Source organism: Paramisgurnus dabryanus, chromosome 11 (assembly GCF_030506205.2).
Source record: "Paramisgurnus dabryanus chromosome 11, PD_genome_1.1, whole genome shotgun sequence".
Taxonomy (NCBI): Eukaryota; Metazoa; Chordata; class Actinopteri; order Cypriniformes; family Cobitidae; genus Paramisgurnus; species Paramisgurnus dabryanus.
Window position 1 is genome coordinate 8,079,240 of NC_133347.1, and position 20,666 is coordinate 8,099,905.

At 36.8% G+C, this 20,666-nt stretch overlaps 2 protein-coding genes across 12 annotated transcripts in view; one reads left to right on the forward strand and one right to left on the reverse strand.

Annotated features, from left to right (window-relative positions):
• Positions 1 to 930, reverse strand: part of cep350 (centrosomal protein 350) — a 55,003-nt gene extending 54,073 nt beyond the window's left edge. For 9 of the 11 annotated variants that reach the window (XM_065248436.1, XM_065248438.1, XM_065248441.1 and 6 more), the window contains exon 1: positions 803 to 930. The gene's annotated coding sequence lies outside the window, so the exon portion shown is untranslated. The remainder of the gene's footprint in view (positions 1 to 802) is intronic. The other 2 variants (XM_065248440.2, XM_065248434.2) reach the window with 1 other exon arrangement.
• A 931-nt stretch (positions 931 to 1,861) lies between these two features.
• LOC141283014 (uncharacterized) overlaps positions 1,862 to 20,666 on the forward strand; it is an 81,954-nt gene continuing 63,149 nt past the window's right edge. Inside the window, exon 1 of the mRNA XM_073816278.1 lies at positions 1,862 to 2,108. The gene's annotated coding sequence lies outside the window, so the exon portion shown is untranslated. The remainder of the gene's footprint in view (positions 2,109 to 20,666) is intronic.

Genomic DNA, 20,666 nt, shown 5'->3' on the forward strand with positions numbered 1-20,666 from the left:
TCAAAAACTCAATCTATCAGCTAATAAAGTCAATCACATTCAATATTGCAGTTACTGTCAAAACCAATATAAGGTTCTAGCTAATTATAGCAATTGATTGTTTTCCCAGTATCAACCATTCAGCGTTGTTAATATAGACCTGCAGCATCAGCTGAGAGTGACCTCAGTTTAAATCTCCCATGGAAACTGAAACTGACCGATCAATACATAAACGTTTTTTCGCCTAGTTAAGAAAATAAATAAAAACTACAATCGTCATAAACACATACATGAATATAAACTTATTACAACGAATGAACAATCTGAATTGGACTGCGGTAGATACAATTTAACGTTACTATACAAAACCTAAACATCTTCATAAAGACCGCATTACACTAGACATAAGATGGACATTGTATAAGTAAGACATTCATGAAAACCAAGAATATAAGGCTGGAAAGAAAAACAGAGTTGGTAAGTAAACAGTACTGAAACACACAAATGTCAATCCCATAAATGTAACTTTACATAAACTACATCACTGTTATGAAACTGAAACACAGTTTCACAGAATGTAACCAACATACCAACCAACCAGCCAACTGTTTTCAATAAAAATCATTTATCGTAAATCGATTTTATATTATAAAAATGACATACAGTACCATGTTTCTAAATTCTTTGAGGAAACTTATTGCTAGCAGCTGCTGCTAACCGGCTAAAATATTAAAGCTCGCTAACAAACTAACTTTAGGGTTTTCTAGCTGCCAGTTGTCTATTGTTGAACATTCAGATGCGAATGTAATTGATCAATGCCTACCTTAAAGTGTATGGTAACCAGTACCCGCCTTTTGGTGTCTGTTTCCCGGGTTTAATGATAAGTTAGGACGACCGTTGGCTAAATTTGACGGTCCGCCATTATCCAAACAACTGTTCCCGGAAGTTCGCGTTGTAGAAATTCATAATCTCGCGAGACTTGAGTGGAAAACGTCAAGTTAATTTTTTTCTTGACCGTGGTTGACCTCTAGTGTTTACTAATAAAACTGCAACAAATTAGAACAAGAGACCTGAACAATGTTGAGCAAATCTCAATTTCAGATCAAATCAGAAGAAACGTTTTTGTCTTTGGAATAAATAAAAATCGACGTCTGCATAGTTTCCATTGGAATTAGATATCAGCGCAGATAAGTGCAAATACCACAAAATAGTCAAATTATTGCATAACTATTTTATAAGTATTATCTATTTATTAGGCTATTAACAGTTTAAACAGCAATAATAAATATATATAAATAAAAACACCCAACAAAAACAGTGTAACAAAAATATTTGTATATTCCAAAAGTCAAATTAGAAATGGTTAAGTCACACTTAAAAAACAACCTCAGAGATATTTATAAATGACACAGATTAAGGAAAGCTTATTATCAAAAAAGTTACGAACATATAAATTACAGACAGGTATGCATGCCCAAATATGGAAATAAACGCAGGTTTGCGTAAAAAAAATCAGTGAATATATATTTTTAAGTTAATTTGCTGAAGACCACTAGATAATTGAACCGTCTGTTGTGATAAAGATAAACAAACTTTTACAATAAATTGTTTTTTCTTAAACCAGGATTAAATAAGCCATGCATTATAGTCTAATTTGCGCGAGGAATTTCATGCGCCGTTAAACGCACCACTTACCCAAACTAGATTAGTCTCCTGAATAATAGCCATATAAACCGGGCTGGTGGCACTACAATCATTTATATTACTTATATAATGTGGCACATTTAATAATTTATGTTCCCTAATTACCGACAGTGACTCTCGAACCCCCTCTGGTGATCTAACCTGCCGTACTCAGTTTGAAACTGGGTATTGTGTTCAGCACCCGCATCACTCAAGCTGCCCAAGCTTAACCATTTTAGTGCTGTACGAGAGAGAAAAACATATGTACATACTCATCATCGCTTTCCAGAAACATTGCAGAATACGCACAAGGCAAAATGGAAAAGCAACATCCAGTCGCAGGTGAATGTGAGGACCAGTGAGGATAAAAAACTCTGCGTTCCTGTGCGTTATTGCGGTGATGGAGCTCACAACACTTGTAGCTGCGCCCCGGGTATCTGATGCTGGTAAGCATATGTATTTTTTAAGGGATACTACAACATATAATATGAGCGTCCTTTATATGTTCAACACTGTCATTCTCTAAAAAAATTACAATAAGACGTTTTGAAAGAAGTGCTACTTTGCATTATAACTTGTTTCACTGTGTTGATACATATTTATATTATATTTTAATGAATAGAGGTTGGGGGAATCATAGACGTTATCACTATCATGGAGTCAAGAAAACGATTCTCGTTTTTTAGAAATGTGAGATTTGTTTTTTAGCATTATTGGAGCATTTTCACAGTTTTGTTTTTCAAACATTAAAACAGCAGATTAAAACATACAAAATTTGATTTTTATTTTGTGCTTTGGAATGCCAGTCTACGCGCAGCTGTCATAGGGTAGTGTGGCTTTGTGGTCGTAAAAGGTTATATGTTTGAGCTCCTATATTCTCTTTAAACAAAAATGATTAAATAAAGTACTGTCTTATGACTTTGATCATATTTGCAGTAGTTCCAAGATCAAAGTGTTTAGCTGTCTGGTTTTGTCTCTTTTCCCTTTTGATCTCTATGAAAGCTTGTTGTGAATTCACCAGATCTCATCATGTGCCTGAAACATGTTTGTCAGAAGGTTAAAGGTTCGAGGTCCCCACGTAGTATTGATCACTTTTGTTGTGTCCTTATGCAAATCATGTAACTTATATTTGCTTAAGCAAATGCAATGTTTACAAAGCAGTTTACAAAGGGTTAAATGAATAACAGTCAGCCTTTAAACAGACTGTGGTTCACACTTTTTTGGGCATTTTCTGAGATTTAATTGCACAGAATTTGTGACGAATTAAAAAACCATAAATGATCATCTCCGCCCTCAGTTTGGGAATCACTGCTGTAAAGGAACATGATCCACACCTGTTACTGACCACAGTTCAGTTAATGTTTCTTTCTAGATAACAAGAGCAAGGCCCTCTAAATGCACATTGATTCTTGTTGAGGAAACAGGTTTTAGTCAATACAAGGTCTCAGTTGCAAAGTGAATAAAAAAACATGTCCATTTATAAAGTCAACTCCCCAGGCGGTGCTGTCAATGTCCAGGTGCAACGTGCAGTCCTGCTGAAAAGAAAAACCAAGGGCCACATCAGTCATTAATTGCAATGTGACTGTCAAGTGGCATTCCCCATTCTGTCATTACTGTATTATTTAGTAGCTAAACAGTTGCTATAAAACATTACATCATCTTTACTGCAATAGTAATTGTGTTATATAGTTCTAGTGTGTTTTTCTATACTTTGGTTGAAAAAAAATTATTATTATAAATGTATTTGATTATTATTTCTTTAAGATATTAGTTGCACTAAATAACATTTAACATTAGTCTACATAGACTATGATCATATTCCAAGATAACGGTGTTCTGTCTGGTTTGTCTCTATCTCTATCTTTCATCACTATGAAGGCTTCTTGTGAACTCAGCAAATTTCATCATCGCATGCGCCTCGGAAGTTGTTGTTTAAAATTGCTTTCCAAGAGCGTTGCACCTTCAAATTGAAATTGTTTACTGAAGTCCATAACTTGTTTATCCTATTTGCTGTACATTTCCGAATCAGGTCTGGGCAAATACAGGCGCACTTGTGCTTTGATACAGATTCCCTACAGTGCATTGCTCGGTGAAGTAATATGAATGGCTCTCACGTTTATTCATTTGAGTGGCAGAAAGGAATTCTTGTTTGTTGTCATGGAGATGTGAGTTTGAATCAAATATATGTGTTTTGTTCCTAACTTTATACATTTATAAGCAGTCCAGAAGTAGAAATCACATAATGATAATCTGAATTTGGTCACTGCACATGAAGACATGACCGTACTAACTTACTGATTATTCTTATACAGTAACCCCAAAAATGTCCAAAGACATTTAATTAGTTATTAATTAATATAGCCAACTGGGCAGTGTTGAGTGTAACTAGTTACTAAGTTATTAGTTACTGTAATTTAATAAAATTTTCTTTGAAAGTAAGGGTAAATAAGGGATTACTCTTATTTTCCCTGTAATTTAGTTAGTTACTTCTGATGTAACTAAATACTGTGTATAGACTATGAGTGTAGAACAAATATGTATACTTTCATTTAATAGCAATTTCACAGCTAAATTTAACGTTAAAATGCAAGTTTTTTATGCATTGGTAAATTAATAAGAAAAATGGTAACACTCTAGTTTACAATTCTTACTATTAACTGGTTGTTATACATATACAATACATTAATATTTCTGAGTTGGCTGTTTATTAGTACTTAAATAGCATATTAATGCCTTATTCTGCAAAACCTTACACTGAAAAAAACAACTTGTAAAATTTACTTAAACTTGATTCTGAACAGAAACGCACACAAACTGCGTTTTTGACATGAAAAGAAAGATATGAAAGAAATACAATATAATGTTCCGAACAAGGTTCATGTAAAAAAACACTGATCACCTGAACGGCGACTTCACAAAATTATAATTTACAACAAAACAACATTAAAAATATAAGAGCTTAAACCTTTATGACATATTATTAACAAATATTAAAGTAGTTAAATTCTTATCAGTTATTATTCTGTGATAAACCTTAAAAAAAAATTCAGGCGCAAAGGATTGTGGGTATTCCTTACAACATGTGCAAATAAATTTAAGTTCATTTTACTTGATTTTTTTAGTTTAATGGATTTAATATTCTTAAGTTTAAATTAACTAAGATTTTTTACTTGAATCTGCTAAAGATTTTTATTACTTAATTAAAACTTACTTAATTATTTTAGGACTATGTGCAGTGACTATAAAACAGTTAAATAATACAAGAAAATATCTAATACGACGTACTATTCCCACACAGTTCATTTTCTACATTAATTAATTGTGTATTTATCATAATTTTACTTAGGAAAATCTAGTTCTCAATAAATGTTAATATTATTATGTAGAAATTATGAGAGTTAATCTAATATATATTACTACACCAAAAAGTTTGTTTTTTAGTGTATTCTACATCCTTACCCTCCCAATTTTTACCAACACTTAAAATTACTTAACTTTGTATTAATAAGCAGTAGTTGGAGTATATTGAGGTAAAAGTAGTTAATAGTTATTAGTGAAAATTGGACCATAAAGTGGGACCAAAATAATTTTTCTACTTTTATATTAATTTCAATCCTATCCTTGCATCATTTACTAAATAGGATTTAGAAAGTAATTAGTAATAAGTAAATAAATACTTTTGGAGAGAGTCATTCGTACAGTAATCTTATTACATGATTGAAGATGTACAGATATGTATATGTCCCTTTTGTCACGACAGGGTAGGGAAGTAGGACGCATACGCAGAGTTCACAAAATAAATAACATTTAATGATAAAATAGGAAACCAAAAACATGAGGAGTAAAATGACGAACAGGTAGCAAACACAGGAACATCCAAAATGTGACACGGGGAACAGACAGGGTAGTAATGACAATGACAATCTACCGGCAACCGGAGTGACAGAAACAAGGCATATAAATACAAAGACAATTAAACATAAGACAGGTGTGGTGTATTGGCTTAATGAGTCAATGAGAGTCCAGGTGAGACGGATCAGTGCAATACACAAAACATGACACGGACTAGCCGTGACATCTTTGAGGTATTAATATGCACTTTCTGGTACCAATATGTTCACCTGAAGTAGCCTACTAATATGAACTCTTTAGGTGCAAAGATGTACTTTAATAATGGTACTGCCCCAGTGACAGCTAGAGACCATTTATTGACCATTTTTTCTGATACCTTGCAGCCACAGCTTTTAAGTTAGAGGACAAAACTTAATGTGAACACTGTACTGTACCCATTACACTGGAAAAACCATTACGACGAGTTTAACAAGAGGCCTCTTTTCACATTAACAAGTATTTTATTATAATGTGTTTTCTGCCTGAAAGTAGCTGACTTGAAAGGCTTTTTTCAACCAAGCTCCATAAAATTACAACTGAAGTAGCAGTGCACAGAATTAAAGGTGAAGCAGTGGATGAGAGAGGCTTTAAATCAGAGAGTTTGCAAGTCATAGATTGAAGAATCTTTCAGCATAATTAGTCCTTGATTCATTTTGATGGTTTTTCCATCTGTTCTGATGTGAATCTTTAGGCTTTGATACATCCTGATTCAGTTATGAGCTCTTTAATTTAAATGCACCTCAAGTATCCCAAACAGTGTGTAATGTCAATAGGATGCACTGAGACGGAGGCCAACACAGAGACTCAAACAAATTAGTGTGTCATTATATTTGAGTTGAACATATATTTCCAGGTTAAAATAGGTTAGCAATGCTTTTCTACACTATACTGACTGTAACTATTACATCTGAATATAATTAATTTATCATCTTATTGAATGTGATAGCTCTCGAGTGTGGCAATCCTTTAAAGATGAATATGCTGTTGATACTGGCACTTTGGATTTACACACTGTTCCTGTTTGTAAATGGATAAACAAGTTCATTCATTTTATTTTCCTCAGGGGCATGTTCTAGCATTCCTAAACAGATGCATAAAAAGGAAACACTTAGGTTTTAAGACACCCAAAAGTTGTTTTCACTCGTAGCATGGCAACTAAGAAAATAGCACAGTGGAACACACTGTGAATGACCCCGTATAGTAAAGCTATGACATTTATGTACATTTGGCATACATGGACATCTTTTAAAGCAACGTACAGTGCATTTAAGGAATGCATTGCAGTGTATCGGTATTAAGATAAAACTGACATGCCTGCCTGCATAACACTCTCTGACAGTAAACAACACCGCTTTCAGTGGGCCATGTCAATTAATTTCCTTAACTTTATACTAAAAAATACGTTGTCTGCAGAACACATTGGAAGTACATTGATTTAAAATCTTTAATTTTTTCACAAGGAAGTAGAACATGACAAAACGTTGAAATTACAACACAGAATCCCCAGAACTTTTGTGAAAGGCATTTGATGTGTGACCTAGTCGCATAGGCTACTCTCTGAGCTACTTTTCTGAATAAGAAAATACTTAAGCTTAATTTTTTTCCTTTATATTATGATGAATGTGTGTAGTATAAATGAAATACGGACGTAGGCTACAATGTCAGTTGCGCGTCATCTCCATTCACAAATTCTCTCTCATGGCCTCAGGGGAGAGTAAACAATCCTTCACGTGCACACTTCAGAATCCTGCCAGAAGTGGTGACGACATCCGATGTAAAATATTTTTCTGTGAAGGCTAACCCTCTGGACTCATACGTTCATACCCAATAGCCATATAAAGTATAGCCTATTACTATAACACACACTGTATGCTATAAATATTAAAACTATGCAACACATTGCAACTTTATACAAAACTTTATACAAAACATCACGGGTTATATCACAAAAAAATTTAAACGTGTTTTAAACGAGAATTTGCAGTTAGTTTCTGCAAAAATCCAGCGTCACGCTCTCTTTTCTACATGAATTTTGTAATTGATAGCGGGCGGCGTAGGGAACCCCTGATCACGCGCTCCAAGCTACATCATTCAGTCTGGCGTCGCGAGCGGAATTTGGCAGTTACCGTGAGGTGAGTCTCTTGTACCAAAAGTCACAGTTTTGTCCAGTTTAGTGACCTCTTTAGCGTTTTAAGACGGGTTCTTAAAGGTTTGAGGCGAATCTATCAAGTTTTTTTTCTTCTGAGAGTGTCAGTGCTGCAGTTAGACCCTCTTGAAGTTTTTGGACACACTCAGCTATGTTCAGTACACCGCAATTCTTGGTGTCACACGTTGTCTGTTGTTTAAGAACAAAAGGAGAGCATTTATAAATGAGTCGGGCTTTCCTCTGTATTACAACACAATAGGTCAGAAATGAGGAAAATTAACAAACATTTTATAAGCCGACACTAGACAGGTTGTAAATGGGACGCAATGTGCGTATGACGTCATTTAGCGACTCTTCAGCATGCGTTTGCTACTTTCTAGCATTATGCTTTCTGCACACATATGTTTCGCCTGTGAGAAATGCATAAACTTGGTTTAAAGGTGTACTGTGTAGCTTTTAAAAGAATCTCTTGACAGAAATGCAATACAATATACATTATTAACCATATTATCAGTGGTGTATAAAGACCTTACATAATGAATTGTATTGTTTTCTTCTTAGAATCTTACTGTGGGCAAATAACTTATATTGACAAGAAGTGAAACTCAATAGAACGTTCCATTGCCACACCAGCGCCCAGCAGCAGCCCTACGAATCCGCCATTTTGGAATGAGAGCGACTCGGGAGTCAACTAGAAGTAATGGCAATATCAGCTACTTTGTATATTAAAAGTTCAAATTCAAACTGAATGATGATAACACAGAATAACATACAATCAGACCAGTGATCATTAATCCCTTTTTACAGCTTATTTTCAGATATTTAGACAAGTCTTCCACTTTTATATAGGCTAACTTTACATACATACATACATACCAACATAAACTCATCCACGCATAATATTTTGGCTCCATATACATACACATATACACAAATATACATTAGAATTGCTCTAAATGGATTAAGTAAAAAAAAAACACAGCCACCGTCCAAAAGTCGCAATTATAGGATAACAGACAGAGCAATGCATCATGATTATCATGTTTGTAGCGGGATCCAGGGGATTAATATGTACAAAATATATTTCATAACTACTGGAGTTGGTAACTAATAATAATAGTAAATGTGTAAAGTAGCATAAATTAGAATTACATAATAAAGCAAGAATAAAACTACCTCAAATGTGTATCTATTTAATGATTGGATTCCACAACTGATAACAACAACAAATCAACACACACATACAAGGCAATACAGCGTTTCGTGCAAGTGTAGCAAGTGAACAAAATTTTTAATTTAAGAAACGTACTATTGCGCTTCTAATTTGGCTGTGAGATTCGCTGAGAATGAATTGGCTGTGAGAATTTTCATTCCAAAATGGCGGCCGCGCTACTGAAGCGCCATCTAGTGGCTGTTGCCAAAAACGAATCAGACTTACCCCTCTTGTTCTTCTATACACTTTGCTGTGGGTTCACACCAGAAGCGAGTTCAATGATTTGCGCGAGTAGATTACATACAAAGTCTATTTTAACGATCTTAGGGCATTGACTAAAGCACATGGGCGTGTCCGATTCCACTTTTGTTATTTAACGATGGGAAAAATGGTTTGTGCGCCAAGCGCATGGTCTAAAAGGGTTGTTCCTATTTTTGTAATGAGTAATGGATGTGTTTTGGGCGTAACATGCAATAAACCAATGAGACTCTCAGTTCTCATCCTCTTTTAAAGCCAGTTGCGCTTGCACCATGCCGATTCCCTATTTCAACCCTATATCACGCAAATACGTGACTATTTCACGTATGGACCAACGTGAAAATGACACGTTTTGCCCGCGTTTGAACGTGAGCATGTCACGTTTCCTTTTTGTGTCACTTTCACGTTTTGGTTACTCAACTTTTTTGTCCTATTTTCAAACCATTTTCGCTCCGGTTTAGGGTTAGATTTGGTGCTTTTGTTATATGTCACTTTAAGTATTTGTCACTTTAAGTATTGGTTTATAAAAAAAAGATACAAGACTTATTCTTTTATATTTTCTAAACTTTAACCAATTGTCCCTGAAGTTGGGGTTAGAGTTTGTTTAGGTAAGGATGTCATTTTGTGTAAATCTAACCCTAAACCGAAGCGACAATGGTAAGAAATTAGGACAACAAAGTTGAGTAACCAAAACGTGAAAGTTACACAAAAAGGAAACGTGACATGCTCACGTTCAAACGCGGCAAAACGTGTCATTTTCACGTTGGTCCATACGTGAAATAGTCACGTATTTGCGTGATATTGCACAGCCTATTTAGATGGTGGAATTTGTTAACTGAATAACTAAGCGGAGGAAGGAGACCACCAGTTTAAGATTGATATTTAAAAAATGCGTTGTTTTCATTTGTATTGAAATTGTTATTTTTTGTATCAAAACCTTTAAAAGTCGTTTTCTTTCAGGCATAAAAGTAAAAATAGCAGGCTTTTAATTGCTGTAAATGAATGGACTGCCTACATGATCTTTAATCTCAAAGAATAATTTACAAAAAAGGTTTGTACTGTAAAAATACTTTATTTTTTAACCAAATGTGGAGACGTTTCAGCACTCGGACAGCGCCTTAATGTGGTAACCATTTTTTAAGGTTTGTGGTTACTATAGTTTTACTAGAAATTAAACTGGTTACAATAGATAAACCATGGTTAGTTTTCTTAAGGGCTCTGTACAATGTTTATTTCCTGGAATATACACCAAATTTTTGAGACCAGATTGTTTAATTACAGGTTTTGCTAATAGAGCTTCACTAACTAGCCAAACTCTCAGCTCTAAGAGTTGATCATGTGCTTATAGTCTTGCCTTTACCTTGGCAAAGTTGTCGCTTGTTATTTAAGTCAAACTGGCCACATTCTATTCATGGTGGTGATAATTAAAAAACAAATAGTGTAAATGAGTGCTAATTTCATGGTTAAAGCTGCCGTCGGCAACTCTGGAGGATTGAGCAGTTTCCAAATGTTTACAATTTCATGTCCCTCCCCCACTACCTCCGAGCAACCTCCCTCAGAGCACGTTCTCGTCAGCGCGTGTGCAAAAGTATTATTGTGAACGCATACTTAGCAAGAATACTTAGATTACTTACATAACACTCCGAAATACAATCAATGGTTGATAAAGCACAATTACCTGTCGAGAAGAAATGTGGCAAGCTCTGCATCCAGCTTGAAATCTCGTAGATTCCTTTCAAATGCCGGTCCGATATTGATCCTAGTTTTAATACGGTCACAGTCGCTTTCTATCTTTGTTTCCTTCTTTTCATTGGTTGTTTTCCTAGCTCTAGTTGTTAACCGAGAAATCGGAAGTTTGTTACTGAAAGTTCTCTCCGCCATCACGCTGCATTCAAACCAAAACAACTATGAATTCAGGCGGATGCACGTGATATTGTAACGCGCGCGAGGGGGATGGGGATCTGTGGCGCGTGCAGGTACTGTGATTGACAGGCAGATTTTACACAGCCCTGCGCTGATTGGACCAAATGAACCAGCCTGCGCTGATTGGACCAAATGAACCGGGAGCGGTGGATTTTTGCAAAACAAATAACAGGCTCCAGGTGGAGCTAGAAGCGCGGGGTTTTTTCTTAAACAGTCTAGTTGATGTTGTTCTATCGGAGCATAGTGTTGGTTTCAGTGAATATGATCAAAAAATATGATAAAATAAGTTGTCGACGGCAGCTTTAATATGGAAATGAGAGCAGGACTTTTTAACTCAGTATATGCCAATGGGTTCAAATTCATGGGCAAATTTGGACACAGCCAACTGAGCTTTGAGTCTCTATAAGGATTGTTTTGTCTCACATGTTCAGTTAGTAAATATTATAGTATGAGTGATATGGCATCTGTTGTTGTGCAATCCATATGTTTTGCAATTATGAAACATGTTGAGTGAATTACGAGATAAATGTTTAGCTGATAAAAGAGTTTCAAACAAAATGGTCTCAAAGATTAAAACTATTAACTTACCATGTTAGTTTTCTCTGTGCAACAACATGCATGTTTGTTTGGGTTGGTTATAAGCCTGTAAAAATATCGTGTCTCTCAATGTGGTGAAAAAAGATTCAAACCCACACATTTCTTTCCTCCCGTTAAACATTTTTACTTGAGTTCGGTTTTTAGTTTGCTCCCTTGGCAAATACATCCCTTATGCATTTGTGTGGATACTTTGGCTCCTTCTCCAGGAATCCATAAACATATACAACATCAATAAGCCCAGTATTTCATTTTCTTACTACTGTATAATCTTTCAAAGCCATAAAGTGAACTGTGGGATGGCAGGCTGTATTGGGCTGAAAGCTTTTTATAGGTCCTGCATGTGTTGAGAGGCATTAAAACCTTCGCGTCTACTAGTGTGTGTCAGGGAGTATTCAAGTAGACAATAGACACTACGCTTACATTAGTGCGCTTTCCAAGAACTGTCAGTCAGGCTTAACTTATGTTGTCTTTGCTAGTGAAATGATGCTTATTGGAGTGAATTTTGAGTTGTTAGAAAAGATGTCTCATTTAGTTGGAAACAAATGAAAGTGATGTCGGTGTAATTTGGTTGTATTTGTGTTTTCTGGTTGTCGATCTTTCAGTTTTAAAATATTGTTATGAAATATGCCTTCCCACAAATTTCCAGTGGGCAAATATATCTGGTGAACACGGATAATGAGAATTGACATCCAGATAAATAACTGCACAAAAGTGGAAAGCACATTCAAACTCAGGCTGTCATATAATTGCTTTTACATAACATTAGTTGCCTTGTATTAAAAAAGAGGTATATATTATGGGATTTAAAACCTGAATGCGTTTTCACACTAAATAAGAGGATGATAAATTCACACCTATTTAAAGAATTGTAAATATATTTTATGGTGTGGTAATTTTTTATGTCACCTACAATAGAGCACTGCGAGGATCAGAAAATAATGGATATAACAGGGTTGGATGAAAAGCAGGAGTGTCAAACCCTGCTCATCAAGGGTCATTGCCCTGCAGTGTTTTTGCTGTCTTCATATGGCATCAGAATTTTTGTAAATATGAGCTTTCTAGAAATAAATTTGGAAATGAATTGACAAATGAACTACACTGATTTGTTTAAGTCTTCCAAATGTACTTATATTAAAGCCAGGGGTGTGATGAGATCTTATGCATCGTGATATCAAAATGTGATATCATGTCTTGTGATATCAGCATAAAAGTTAAGTTTGTGGCAAAACCTTTTACAGTGCATGCATTATATTTTCGGAGTGTCTATTGTCAATTGTTGGCAAATGCTATTTACACTAGCTCTGCCCACCAAGGTCTGGTTGGAAAAAAATGCTGAAATCAACAGCTTTGGTGGTGCAGGCAGTGGACCATGTCTTGTAGAACTAGCTTTTAATGCAATGTCGCTGGTTCGAATCCGCCTTTTGTCGACCTTGCTCTTGCGACTTTCAAGCCCAAAAAAGTGCATCCATGTTTCACACAAGTAATCCACATGGCTACAGAGGGTTAATAAAGGCCTTCTGGGGGGTAATCAATGCGATTATGTAAGAAAAATATCCATATTTAAATCTTTATAAACTACATTAACTAGCTTCCGGTAGCGGACAATGCACATTTACCAGACAGTTTAAGCATAGGACATTAGCGTTCAAACAGTGAAACACAGAGGAAAGACTAAAACATTGTCAGTCACGAATAAGAAGAAATCGAAACCAAGGTTTTAGAAAAAAAATGCGAGAGGATTTCAATAAAAGACAAGACGAGATTATTGAGTAGGGCTTCATTGTACTTTGCATTCACGGATGTGCAAGCGGTGGGTTCATACTGGATATGCCGCAATACATCTTGAAAAATGAAGCCGCTGGTTTTTTTGATTGCCCCCTGGTGGCTGGCTGCAGTACACGTCATAAACCCGACGTGGTTGAATTGGGCATGCGAGCGTTTGGGCTAGGGGTGCACCGAAATTAACTAACCATTAATTTCGGTGAAAATGTAAACCGAAAATGAATGTCAACCGCGCCCCTCCCATCTGTGCGCTAGCGCTTGGGTTTCACTCACGGTGATCAGTCGTCTCCCACCCCTCCCCTTCGTGCTCAAGCAGGTTTCACTCACGGTCGTGCTGTTTGCACGCGTCTGCAAAGATTAAGGATGTCTTGATGTGTAAACTTTAGAGAGAGTCGCGCTAATGTGTCTCATACTGTAATCCATTAACATACATTTGGCGAATAAAGCAATGAAACACAACGTAACGTTTTTATGTGGAGCGACTATTGCGCTGTTTGGGATTCACCCTCGGTCTCTGTATGTGCATGCGTTTAAGTGCCCTCGGTAGTGCACATACGAGAGAAACGCGTTTAAAAAAAAAACAAGCAAACATAAAATCTCGCTGTTATTGACAGGGCACATATAAACAAAATTCTCTCCACAGTATTCTTTTTCTAATAAAAACATTTGTTTATGTCTTAAGTGTATGCATAGATTACAGTCAGATTAACCTACTTAAGTCTGTGTCATTAATGTTAATCAAACAACCCATGACAAAGAGACAAATAGCTCTAAAAAATAATTATATATTTAATTGATTGTGTTATGATTCATTTAATTTGATTTCTGTACCTAATTCTAATTTCAGACCTTATTAATGTACAACTTTGTTCTCTTTTATAAATGTTTGCAATTTCTTTATTGTTTATTAGATTTTTCCCACCTGCTTTTTGCTGATCCGAAAAATAATCTGATCTGTGCCTCAAAAACTGTAATGTGATCCGAACTGTGAGTTTTTTTATCCGTCACAAACCCCTAGTAAAGTAAGTACACAGTGATGGCCATAAATGCAATTGTACTAATAATTGGCATAATAATTTATTTCGGTGTTTCGGTTTCGGTTTTTCGCCCTTGGTTTCCTTTTTTCGGTTTTCGGTTTTGGCCAAGAATTTTCATTTCGGTGCATCACTAGTTTGGGCCATAGACTGTAAAATAGATGGACGTAGTGTCCGTGACGTCACCCATAGGTAGTGTTGTAGTTCTCGAGACCGGTCTCAGTCTCAAGACTGGTCTCAAGACCACTTTTTAAAGGTCTTGGTCTCGTCTTGGAATCGACCACATTTTTACTCGGTCTCATCTCGGTCTCGGACAAAGAGGACTCTGAATTTCAAGACCGGTCAGACCACAACTGATGGCACACTGCAAAAAAATGATTTTCAAGAAAAAAAATTCTTAGTATTTTTGTCTTGTTTTCAGTAAAAATAAAAATTCTTAAATTAAGATGCTTTGTCTTGATGAACAAAACGACCCAAGAAAATAAGTCTAGATTTTAGAGCAATAAGTGATTTTGTGCATAAAACAAGCAAAACACTACCCATAGGTTTCTGAAAATTGTTTTAAGGCTTAAAGTATCTTGGCTTCACTGCGCATCCCTTGCGGATATCCGAAAATGGGTAAAGAGGTGGGATGTGGGTGAAGCTGAGGTGGCTGGTTGCTGAAACTACGCCCCCCTACAGTAGCTCAACTCTAGTGACAGCAGTGGCAGTTCGCCCATCACTCATGTGGCCAGTTGAGGAATTGCAGCTTAAATAACGTCAGTATTGGCTTCATTAGAGAGATTGGAAGGTTGCCCCTCGGTTTGGGTGGAAATGTAATATCGCAGCTCCGCCTCTGGTTCCACCGACGATTTCTTCTGTGCATGCCCATTTTTACATAACATGGCATCACCCATGGTCGGACATTTTTGGCTTCAATAAAAAAAATCCTTTCCTTTTTTACGTTATATTTTTTGATAACCCTTTACCTCCCTGGCTTATTTGTGATTTCTCATAGACTTTATTGATGTACAGATGATTCTTGCTGTATGTTCTATTTTTGAATAAAAACATTTGGCTTCAATTCATTACAATGGAAGGAAGCGATGTCGCGTTGTCCATCTTTTTTTTAAGGTCTATGGTTCATACTGGGCATGTGTGTTGTGGCTGTCTGTCTGTATACTGCAAATACAAGTAGTTTGCTTTATTTGTAAACAGTGTCAAAATTAACAACTAAGGAAGCCTCTTTAAAATGCTTATTTTATTGTTGCTTTGTTTTAAGGACAAAAAAAGGAAAATAAAAACAACTCTTAAGATACTTGTACCTGGGTTGGTCCTGGTTTAAAAAAGTTTCGGAAACCCTGATGTATACGTCTCAAACAGCTTTTAACCACACAGTATACATATTTTTGTCTGTATACTGTATATTGCTCATTGTTAGTTCATGTTAGCTAATGCATGTTAACAAATACACCCTTATTGTAAAGTGTTTTCGATTTTTGGCATATAGTCTATATAGAATCTCTCAATTTGAAAGGAATCAGAAAGTTATTTTCCAGTGGTTTTAAATATTGTGAAAATAGAAAGATCAAGGAAGTGTGTGTGTGTGCTTGTGAAATCTCTTGTATCTGCTGCCCGGCTGTGGTTGTGCAGGCGTATAAAGAGATGCGTTTTAGGCCAACCAGAAATCTAATTCAATCGGCAGCACTGCTCAGTGAAAAGGCTAGCATACGGCGAAGGTTTCAGAAGCTATTTTTATCTTCCATTACAGCGGCCTTCATTCCAACCGATCCTTTACGACCCAATGCCGGTCCGCATTCAAGCGGCTGCAGGACGTGACACGTGAAATCTTCCTCGTTCTTACTACTTTTGATGAACACTGTAAAATAAACAAACAAACAAGTGCTCATTATAATTTCATCCCTGTGGAAAACACCACTTTCTTTTAATCAGTTTTCTTGTTAACCCTGAGCCATCTGTGTCATTCCTTATTTCTGTTCTTTGTCTCCTTCATTATCGTGTTTTGTTTACTTTCCTCTGGCACAAATGTATTTTTCAATGGTAAATAAAACTGCTTTCTCTTTATCATCTATTTCAGCTAGGCGAGATACACTTCAGTTATGCTGCATTCTCACAGCCGTGTCAGTTCCCCAGACTACATTCTTTTGGGAATGACAGGTGACTTGGTCCAGGTGAATGGCGAGGTGATTTCCCACAGCTGGGTCATTCTACCCTGCGGCTGATTTTGGGAACCAGCCAGGCTTAAGGTCGGCTGGTTTGTGTGCCAACCAGACATCTCTGCTTACCGCTTAAAGCCCGTCAGCCATGAGTCATGTTTGTTGTGAATGTAGCAGAGGGAAGAAAATAAATGCTCTCTATCCATATAGTGCCGTTTAGTCACCTTGTATGGAAAATGTTGTAGTTAAACATAAGGACAAAATTGCAAAATTGAGATCAACGTTCATGTGCAGCCACCTTAAATTGAGAGCTTCATCACTTCTAGTTGTGTACTGAAAGTTTGTGAGCCACTTACCCAGGCAGCATTCAGCAGTTTTCATGTAGCTCAGTTGGTAGAGAATTGTGTTAGCACCACAATGGTTTTGGGTTTAAAGGAAAACACCACCTTTTTTCAATATTTTACTATGTTCTTACCTCAACTTAGATTAATTAATACATACCTATCTTTTTTTAATGCAAGCCCTTAAAGGATTAGTCCATTTTCTTAAAAGAAAAATCCAGATAATTTACTCACCACCATGTCATCCAAAATGTTGATGTCTTTCTTTGTTCAGTCGAGAAGAAATTATGTTTTTTGAGGAAAACATTGCAGGATTTTTCTCATTTTAATGGACTTTAATAGAGCCCAACATTTAATACTTAACTCAACACTTAACAGTTTTTTTTCAACGGAGTTTCAAAGGACTATAAACGATCCCAAACGAGGCATAAGGGTCTTATCTAGCGAAACGATTGTCATTTTTGACAATAAAAATAACAAATATACACTTTTAAAGCACAACTTCTCGTCCAGATCCGGTCATGATGCGTCAGCGTGACCTCACGCAATACGTCATGACGTCAAGAGGTCACAGAGGACGAACGCAAAACTCCGCCCCAGTGTTTACAAGTGTTGAGAAAGAGGACCGTTCCTACGTTGTTGTATGTCAACTGATACTAATTCATGTCTTTGTGGCAGTTTATTGTTTAAAATGGTCCGCAAATGTGTGTTTTATATATGTAACACGTGACCTCCATACGTCACCACGCATTTACGTTAGGTCGCGCTAGACCTAGCCTAGACGAAAAGTTGTGGTTTAAAAATACATATTTTTTTTTCTTGTCAAAAATGACAATCGTATTGCTAGATAAGACCCTTATGCCTCATTTGGGATCGTTTAGAGTCCTTTGAAACTCTGTTGAAAAAAACTGTTAAGTGTTGAGTTAAGTATTAAAGGACAAGTTCGGTATTTTAGACTTAAAGCCCTGTTTTCAGATTGTTTATGGTCAAATAGAATGGTTTTGACTGAAATTTCGACATTTTCGGCTGCCCTGAGAATTTTCGCGTGTTTGTGTTTCAGCTCAGACCTCTACAATGGGTTTAATGGTGCACTGGAACAATCCTTCCTAAAATGCATTAAACTTTCGTTTACAAAGACGTGAAACTCACCGAGTGGTCAGGGGTGTTCACTGGTATGCTCAACAAAAATACACAAAAATCGCTCCAAAAGACGCATTCCAACAGGTTTTATCGTCGTTTTTACCAACTCCATTGACTGTATTAGACGTCCTGTGAGGTACGGTATTACTCCGCGCCGGGAACTTTGTTTCTATTCTTGCAATTGGCAAAGGCGGATTAGCGCCACCACCTGGGCTGGAGTGTTTATTATTCAAGCTCTAAGCGGAAGAATGTACGGGTGTGAGGCGTTTGGGGAAATAGGTCCACAAGTTAACAACGAATGCTAAAACAGCTGTTGGAAAGCATCTTTTGCAGCGATTTTTGTGTGAGCATATCAGTGAACACCCCTGACCACTCGGTGAGTTTCACGTCTTTGTAAACGAAAGTTTAATGCATTTTAGGAAGGATTGTTCCAGTGCACCTATAAACCCATTGTAGAGGTCTGAGCTGAAACACAAACACGCGAAAATTCTCAGGGCAGCCGAAAATGTCGAAATTTCAGTCAAAACCATTCTATTTGACCATAAACAATCTGAAAACACGGCTTTAAGTCTAAAATACCGAACTTGTCCTTTAAATGTTGGGCTCTATTAAAGTCCATTAAAATGAGAAAAATCCTGCAATGTTTTCCCTTAAAAAACATAATTTCTTCTGGACTGAACAAAGAAAGACATCAACATTTTGGATGACATGGTGGTGAGTAAATTATCTGGATTTTTCTTTTAAGAAAATTGAATATTTCTTTAATCTTTGTACAGTGCTTCTTGAATGTGTTAGCATTTAGCCTAGCCCCATTCATTCCTATGGCTCCAAACAAAAGTTTTATTTTGTGTCACCATACTTACTCATGTAACTACTCATGTAACAGTCTTTAAATAGGGAAAACATGAAAGTTTTTGGTGACTTCTAAATTCATCTCTGTTGGAGCCATACGAATGAATGGGGCTATGGTAAATGCTAACACATTCACAAGCAGTGTTGGGGGTAACATATTACAAGTACCGTGCATTACGTAATAATATTACTTTTCTGAAGTAACGAGTAAAGTAACGCATTACATTTTAAATGTACACATTAATATTTCAGTTACTTTTTTGGTTTAATTAATTTGATTAAAAAAATGATGTACTGATTTAAACTGAACGTATAGTCACATTTAGTTACTTTTTTGGGAGTAACTTAATATTGTAATGCATTACTTTTAAAAGTAAATTTCCCCAACACTGTTTACGAGGTGCTGTACAAAGATTAAAAGTGCACGCATTGGAAAAAGATAGGTATGTACTGTATTAATTTGTCTAAGTTGAGGTAAGAATATAGATAAAATATTAATAAACAGTGGTGTTTTCCTTTAAACATATACTGATATAACAATATATTACCATCAATGCAATCCAAAAGTACTTTGGATAAAAGCATCTGCAAGATGCGTAAATAAACCTGAACCAAAATGTGGGCATCTGTTTTTGGGCAAAATTGTATGAGAACGTAATTAAAATGAGAAGAAATCTCTGAAATTTAGTCTTCAAATGTGGAGATTTGGAGCATCAAAGTTTAATTTCAATTACTAATTTGAGTTTTATGTCAATTTTTGGCAATAATTTGTCAATATTACAATTTATATTTTCACAGTAATGTATATCTTTACATAATGTTCTTTACATTTTATGTAAAACAAAACTTTTCACATGAAACTTTCGCTTTGTCATACTCATTGCTTGTCATAAGCCGGGTCATATATATATTTTAAATGTTTCAACTAAATCACTCATGAGGTTTCTTAAAAGGCAGTTCCCCTTCGAGGGAACTCGAGCTGCGTCGCCGAAGCTACGCTATGGGAACGCCCTCTGCGTGATTGCGTCTGAAGCACGTATGTCAAATCAGTCCAATGGTCAAGTGACACGTCATAGGCGGGTGACGTGGGAACCAGGAAGCTATAAAAAGAGCACCCGGCAAGCCAACTTCAGCTCTTTGTGCCTCAGCAAGCGAGTGTGTTATTATCATGTCTAAGTCCAAACACCGTTTTAAGGAGTGTGCTTCCCCGTGTCCTCGTTTCACGAGCGAGGACTCACATCGTCTCTGTGTTATGTGCCTCGGGGCACAACACGCACGATCATCTCTTGAGAGGGGTGGTTGTGCACATTGTGAAAGGATGCCGCTCCGTATGTTGCGCTCGCGGCTCGCACTCCTCGAGGAGGGTGGTGAGCCGCGTGTTCCCCACGGTTCTGGCCCCGCTGCTGCCGAGGCAGAGCGGAAGCTGCGATCGTGGGGATCACAACTAGATCTCGCGGACGAGCTTGAGACGGGTCTTCCCCTTTCTCAGCCTTCACCCGCGGGATCTAGTGCCCCGTCTCTGGATTCGGAAGCACGCGCTGCGGTTTCTTCCGCCCAGGGCGGGAGCCCAGATTTGCATTTATCGCCGTCCGAGGAAGTCGATATTATGTCTGTGGACGTGGTGGACGCTGAGGAGCCTTCTCATTCGTCCCCCGCGTTCGATGATTTGAT